This window comes from Uranotaenia lowii, chromosome 2, assembly GCF_029784155.1.
Source record: "Uranotaenia lowii strain MFRU-FL chromosome 2, ASM2978415v1, whole genome shotgun sequence".
NCBI classification, from domain to species: Eukaryota; Metazoa; Arthropoda; class Insecta; order Diptera; family Culicidae; genus Uranotaenia; species Uranotaenia lowii.
In genome coordinates this window covers 259,030,232-259,035,940 of record NC_073692.1, presented here as the reverse complement: position 1 = coordinate 259,035,940, position 5,709 = coordinate 259,030,232, and the positions used below count along the sequence as shown (strand labels likewise).

The 5,709-nt window shown below is 31.3% G+C and overlaps 1 long non-coding RNA gene across 1 annotated transcript; it reads right to left on the bottom strand.

The window, feature by feature from the left end:
• Positions 1 to 1,740: 1,740 nt before the first annotated feature.
• On the bottom strand, positions 1,741 to 2,500 carry LOC129748558 (uncharacterized). The gene is made up of 3 exons (XR_008737768.1): positions 2,368 to 2,500; positions 2,187 to 2,307; positions 1,741 to 2,121 (listed from the first exon to the last, which is right to left on the bottom strand). It is a non-coding gene; the product is annotated as an uncharacterized LOC129748558 (long non-coding RNA).
• Positions 2,501 to 5,709: the final 3,209 nt, after the last annotated feature.

Here is a 5,709-nt window from a genome sequence, read left to right as displayed (position 1 = left end):
TGCGAATTAAAACAAATGACATCTTCAAATTTCAACATTGATAACTCTTCACAATAATTAATGGGATGATTGTGTCCAAGAATAGGAACATTGAAATAAAACTCAAATAAACGTTTTTCATAATTTTATAATGGTAACTTCGGTTAAGATGATTCGTTTTCGATAATTTCAAAAAACTATTAGTGGAACTTTCAACATTTAAGAACAAGTATTCAAAAACCATTGTGAAATAAAAAAAGCGAAAAAATTAAAAACATGAAAAGTGAGTGTCTACATGGTTCAAGAAGATTTGGAAGTTTATTTTGAAATTTTTACATGTACAATTACGAAACTAATACAACATCTTAAGGAAACATTGAACTTATAATGAGAAATCATCATGCCAGTTTTTTTTAATTTGTAATATTTTTAATTTGTCATTAGTTGAACGTAAATAGTTAAGCAATTGTGTAATGTTGTTTTAAATATTTTTTTTCATATTTGTTATTTTTAAGCTATCAGGATCTCTTAAAAGGAAACATATTTACAACTGAGACCCCTTCTTTAGAATAATACTTTAATCTTCATAAACATATCCTAGCATTAAATATATGTGTGTTCTCAACATACCTAAATTTGTGCTCACGTTCAATTGTATTTTTTTTTTGTTGCCAGACATGTTGAGAACTGGAGTGTCCATTAACAGGGGACTCAGATGAGTTTTCTGGTATGGGGGAGTGTGGCGGGCCAAAAAAAAATGTTTTTCTTTCAAATAAAACTTGAACCTATACCATAGTACATGGAACCATCTTGAACATTAAGAGATTTTCATTAGATGGGAGGGAGGAAAAAATCATAAAAAAAATTATCATTTGAAAATAAAAAACATAAGACAAAATGAAACGAATAAACGCAGTGAAAACGATAAACACAGTGAATAATCTCATATAAAAACTTTGAAATTACAATTTTTTTTCTCAGAATGATGAATATAAAGCTTCCAAAATTCAAATTCAACAATTTAAACGACTCATTTTGATTTATATGTTATGTGAACCCGAGCAAGGCCGGGTAAAAACAGCTAGTTTAAAATAATTCTAACAGATTTTGTAAGTGTCTTCTTCAATACTTTAAGGATCATATATTTCATATGTTTGAAAGAGCTTTTTGAAGTTATAACAAACAGATTTGTATGTCCTTCAAAGTGTTGATACTTTTCTCAAGCAATAGAAAGATAAAATAAAAAAAAAAACATTGACTTGGCTTTTCCTTTAATGCTTGAGTGTGACTTTTTATTGCGCTTGACGTAAGCGAAAATTCATTTAACTTTTATTTTTCACCTTTTGCCGGTATTTTTTTTCCTTTTGTTTTTTTTTTTGCTCTTAGTGCTACGGTAGATTGGTGGTCACATTCCGGTGTTGTCCATTTGAATCATCATCTGCACCCGCCTACGCCACACCGAGAAAGGTCACGCTAGGGTGGGTGAAGAAGTCGTAAAAAACGAAGACACCAGGGCATGTCCTCGTCACGATGTGGCCGCAACGAATCCTGTCCATCTCGGATCGATCTCGCGGTGGATGTTTTTTTTCCTCGACCCTCTCTCACGTTTTGCTCCTGGTGGGAGATGGGCGGGTTTTTTCATTATTGGATTTGGATTGATTCGGTTTTATTGCCTGTGCAAGTTTTCCCATTACAAGTTTGAAATTATTCGGCAGCTGTGTTAATTATTCGGCCCCAGATAGGTAATAAAAATGCTTCAAATAATTTATTCATTGTTCCGGGAGTAATTTATTTGACTCTTGTTGGTTTGTTTGTTTCAATGCAAGGATTCTTTTGAATTGCCTGATAACGGAGGAAAAGGAAGCTGGTTCTTTTTATCTGTGCTAATTCATGCAGAGCAGGTATGTGTCGAATGATCCAGACCATTTTGTTGTTGTTGCGATCATAATTTCATTTCTGAGAAGGTTTGCATACATTCGTATCTTCTAGTCCTGATTCAAATGGCTACATATTGAGAAGTTCGATCACACAGCTCCTCAGGGTCGATCTTCACATACAAGCTGTGGACAACATTCTGGATACTGCTTGTTAAAATCAATCTTAGTCACATGACATCCCGCTGGAGGTCCGATTACTCCACATCTGTAAAAATAAGATATCGATCAACACATGCTTTCGAGTGATGATTCAAGAAAACAAATAATTACCCAAGGTATGAAATTGAGAATCCTTCGTGGCATATAAGTTTTTCACATATTTTGTTATAACCAAAAGCACCAACTGCTAGATGAATTCCAGATTCAGAATCATAACACTCCCCCGGATACTCTAAAAGTAAATCAGGATAAGGCTTCAAGATTATTTACTACATACTTTACACAAACTTACCTGAAGAGATAGCGTTCGACTGTATCCTTGTATACCCATAACTAGAAGAAATTGAAAGAACAGAAATTAATGCTACCAACAGAAGCTTCATGTTCGTCCTAGATTCGCGAGCAGTTTGATTGCAAATGAGTTCTATCAGGTGAATTTGTTAGCATTCGACTTTCCATACTGATAGCAACGGTCAAAGGTTTAGTTCATGAAGGAGGAATTCCCCTTTAAGATGTGTTTTATTTTCCATTTGACGATGGAGAGTTTCATATTAAATTTTTTTGTAGGTTTTCATCCTCATAAAAATTTAAAAAAAATCGAACAAAAGATGTCCTAATTTTACAGTTTTTCGATTCGATTCGAAAAAACTTTACTCACTGTGTCGGATTGGCTTAATGATATCACCTACAATCTTTACATTGCTTTTAGTATCCAATACCAACACTGTTGGTGTAAAAATGTTTTGCAATTTTTTTTAAATAAATATTTTTTATAATTCAGTTACCTGTCTGGGCTAAAATACATCAAAATGAAAAATCTAAGAATCACCTTTCAAATCCATATGCTGGAAACATTAATTTTTATGAGTTTAGCTAGAATTTTTTTTTTCATTTTCTTGAAGACCTCTTAATCCCTGAGTGTTTATTCCGGTCTTTTTTGTAGTATTTTTTACCTCTATATGTATTACTGCAATCGGTGCTTTTTGCGTTATGAAATCACGAATATGCCGAAAACTGAAAATTTTCAAAGGTTTTTATTTGGTTTTTCATTTAAAAAAAAGTTTTTTGATTAGAAGTTTTTAAAATTAAAATTACCCTTCCGCTGATTACAACATCTTTCACCTTATTCTAATCTTCTATCCGTCTATAATCTTTCAATTAGTCAATATTCTTTGTCAAAGAATATAAAATTTGAACGATACAGTCAAAAAAAGAACTTCATATAGGTACCGTAAAACGGGGTAACTTGGATCACCGGGGTACATTTGATAAAAAATAAATTTTTACACATTATCATCAATAACTCAGTCTATAGTTTGAATTTTTGAAAACCGTTTTCTACGTTTGAAAGCATATTTAATGAGTGTTAAATTTGCAAAATTTGGTTTGTACTTGAAATTTGGTTTTCTGTTAGTAAAATGTAATTTCAAATTATTAAAATATCTAATTTTTCCAAGGCTTGCAAACAAACAGCTCTCCTGATGAAACCAAAAAGCATTTAGAAGCAAACGGGTTGTTGAATGTGAAAGAACTATTTTTTTTCGTTGTATATGTATAGATAAAGTGCTATTTTTATAGTCATCTAGTGATACATTTTTGATATTTATAAAATAAGGTCATTTTCCAAGAGTAAGCCCGTATAGGACAAATGGATACGTACCCTATCAAATGGTTAACTTTAAAGAAAAATTAAAAATAGAAATAATGAGAGGGCCTAGAAAAATGTTTGAAGGTAAAATTTCATTTGTATTTTGTAGCTCAAACTAGTGAGCAATTTTTTTTATTGTTGCCCCTAAATGCACTATAACAGTTCTTTTTTCGATTATAAATGTTTTTTTTTTTATAAAAACGTTAAAAAGCAAGATATAATTGATAAACTAGCATTTAGAAACATTATGAAGGTGTTTTGTATCCTTTATGATCAAGAAAACTCGTTAAAACCGTCAGGATAAACTTAGCCGCTAAAGACTGATCACAGACACGAATGCCATAAGAATGGTAAAATGTCTTTAATAAAAATAATAATAATAATAAAGACTGATCAATAATACCCCAAAGTATCAAATTCATTGACGAAATCGACTTTTTAATCAAATTTAAAGTGGTCTAATAAATTTCTGCAACCATGTTTTACGTTCGTAGGATTCCAGTACTGATTTTAAAAATATTAAAAATGCCAAAAAATTTAGAAAAAAGTGATCAATATTACCCCAGATTAAGGTAATTATATTTTTAAAGAAAAAGCATAATGTGCTGCATACATTTAGGGGTAAAAAATACTACAAGTTTTGCAATTTGCAACAGTACCAATTTCATTTGGAACAACTGTAGGGGATTATGAGGATACTTGATCCCTGGGGATACTTGATTCCTTAGCTATATCTCGAAAGTGGAATGTCTTACAAAGATCAAATGTTCTAGAAAAATGTGCCAAAATGAGCAAAATAACAATGCTTGTAGTTTAAAATTTTTTAACAAAATAATTGTTTGAGTAATTGAACTTTGTTTGAAAAATTTAACAAAATGTAACTTGAAGATTTTTTTCATCACTTTAAAATGTTCCTTACATGGGAAAATTATGAAAAAATATTTGTTCCCATGTATCAATCGTTCGAGCGTAAAATGAACTTCATAATGCTAAGAGGCGAATGAACTCAATATTTAAAGCCTCTATAAATAAATCAATCAATCAATCAATCAACTTCATAATGCCATATTTTCAAAGTAATGGAGAAATCTCAACTTTTTTCAGAAAAAGTTTTCCAAAATGTTGATTATGAGTACAATTGATCCCCTAGAGTTATGTACAATTGATCCCCCTTCCAAACGACATATTCTTCTTCTGAATTGATCGTTATGGTTGCTGATTACGAGATTACTTGTATTTATCCAAAAACTAATATTTATCAAACAATTATCTGAAGAAAAGAGCAAAAATAATTAATTTTCTCTTAATTATAAAAAATAGCGCCTTTAAGTATGCAATGTAATTAGCGTTGAGACAAAGTTATAGAATTTTCTTCTTATGTCTGCTATAAATTGTGAAATAAGAACAAACATGACCAAAATAGTCAATTAACATTCTATCTTGGGGTTTTGTTTGATTTTTATACAAGGATTAGGGCTTCCTGAATAAAAGATCAAGTCTCCTTCAATAGGGGATCAAGTCTCCCCTAACTTCAGAAAAATCGCAATTTTTTTACTCCCACGAAAATGCTTCTAGTTCATCAACGGGTTCAACTATCGTTCTAATTTTTGGAGCATAGAAACTTGAAGTTACAAGCTGTCAGAAAATTTCAAAGTCGGCGAGTTGCTAAATTTTTCCAAAAAGATATGGTGAAAATAAGAAAAGAGGATCAAGTATCCCCACTCTCCCCTAATGATTCTAGTAACTTGTTTGACAAGCAAAATTCACCCAGAGCTAGTAAAAACTGCAAGAATTGAGTCTGAGTTTTTATTATAACAGAGAAATTCTAAAGGCTTGCGCATAATAAAGCGACTAACAAGGGGCCAGAATCAAAATAAATGGTGGAATAAATTCTGAATAGCCAGAGTTACAGCCTCAGTTTTCAAAAAATTGAGAGTTCTTCACTTATTGTCCATATTCATCAGGTTTACGAAAACCAGTTTTCAT